Here is a 1,786-nt window from a genome sequence, read left to right on the forward strand (position 1 = left end):
TGTACTATAAAAGTACATGCGCTTTGTACGTCGGCCTTTTGAAGTCACTTAACTTATTCTCGAGCACCTACCGTCGTTGCTACCTCACCCGAGGCCAGCAGGCTGCTCACGCTTCAGCTGGAAATCGCCAGACCAGCTGTCTTTGACGACACGCTCCTCAATTAAGAAACGAGTCGCAGGCACTTTCAAACTAATGAAAGGATCGGTGTGTTAAAGACCCTGAGACGGACGTGGCCCCAGGATTACCGAGGCCGCAATACGCGTTCAGAATATCGATGCTCAATGTGTCCTGCAATTCACATTACTTCTCGGAGCTAGCTCCGTCCTTCATCGACGCTCGAGCCGAGTGATCCACCGCTAAGAGATCTCTCGTGTTAATCAATCTCAATGCAACCAAAAAATCGTGTTCAAAAAGAAGCGGCCGCGCCAGCACTTGCGTGCTGAATTATTACTCCCGCTGTCAGGAAGCAACGCCGACCGAACTATAACAGTTACAGGGCTCGGTCCCTTCGAAGAAGAGACGTCGCTTGAAATCAAATTTCGATTCGTTAATGATCCTTCCGCAGGTTCACCTACGGAACCTTGTTACGACTTTTACTTCCTCTAATGATCAAGTTCGATCGTCTTTTCGAACACCGGCGAGTGCGTTGCCGCACGTACCAGGCTCAATCGGAGGACCTCACTAACCATTCAATCGGTAGTAGCGACGGGCGGTGTGTACAAAGGGCAGGGACGTAATCAACGCAAGCTAATGACTCGCGCTTACTGGGAATTCCTCGTTCAAGGGAAACAATTGCAAGTCCCTATCCCTAGCACGACCGGGGTTCAACGGATTACCCGGACCTTTCGGCCTAGGGAACACACGATGATCCGGTCAGTGTAGCGCGCGTGCGGCCCCGAACATCTAAGGGCATCACAGACCTGTTATTGCTCAATCTCGTGTGGCTAAACGCCACTAGTCCCTCTAAGAAGTTGTCTCCGACCCAATGGTCGAGCAGCTATTTAGCAAGTAAGAGTCTCGTTCGTTATCGGAATTAACCAGACAAATCGCTCCACCAACTAAGAACGGCCATGCACCACCACCCACAGAATCAAGAAAGAGCTCTCAATCTGTCAATCCCTCGCTGTGTCCCGGGCCGGGTGAGATTTCCCGTGTTGAGTCAAATTAAGCCGCAGGCTCCACTCCTGGTTGGTGCCCTTCCGTCAATTCCTTTAAGTTTCAGCTTTGCAACCATACTTCCCCCGGAACCCAAAGACTTGGTTTCCCGGAAGCTGCCGGACAGTTCTTAAGTTCGACACTGCCCGATCGCTAGTCGGCATCGTTTAAGGTCAGAACTAGGACGGTATCTGATCGTCTTCGAACCTCTGACTTTCGCTCTTGATTAAAGAAAACATTCTTGGCAAATGCTTTCGCAGTCGTTCGTCTTGCGCCGATCCAAGAATTTCACCTCTAACGGCACAGTACGGATGCCCCCGTCCGTTCCTATTAATCATTACCTCGTGCTCCGAAAACCAACAAAATAGAACCGAGGTCCTATTCCATTATTCCATGCAACATTATACAAGCGTAAAGCCTGCTTTGAACACTCTAATTTTTTCAAGGTAAACTTGCCGGACCACCGCAACACTCAGTTAAGAGCACCGCGAAGGCACCGACCAACAAGAACACGAGGCCAGTGCTAGCCTTTCGACCGACCAACCTCGCCGTCCCTATATCCAACTACGAGCTTTTCAACCGCAACAACTTAAATATACACTTTTGGAGCTGGAATTACCGCGGCTGCTG

The 1,786-nt window shown here is 50.2% G+C and overlaps 1 non-coding gene and 1 pseudogene across 1 annotated transcript; both read right to left on the reverse strand.

Moving 5' to 3' along the window:
- Nucleotides 1-214: 214 nt before the first annotated feature.
- Nucleotides 215-366, reverse strand: LOC145847395 (5.8S ribosomal RNA). Its single transcript, XR_014371260.1, has one exon. It is a non-coding gene; the product is annotated as a 5.8S ribosomal RNA (ribosomal RNA).
- A 183-nt stretch (nt 367-549) lies between these two features.
- Nucleotides 550-1,786, reverse strand: LOC145847406 (small subunit ribosomal RNA; annotated as a pseudogene; the record flags this gene model as incomplete).

This window comes from Thalia democratica, unplaced genomic scaffold, assembly GCF_965202585.1.
Source record: "Thalia democratica unplaced genomic scaffold, ktThaDemo2.hap1.1 HAP1_SCAFFOLD_910, whole genome shotgun sequence".
Taxonomy (NCBI): domain Eukaryota; kingdom Metazoa; phylum Chordata; class Thaliacea; order Salpida; family Salpidae; genus Thalia; species Thalia democratica.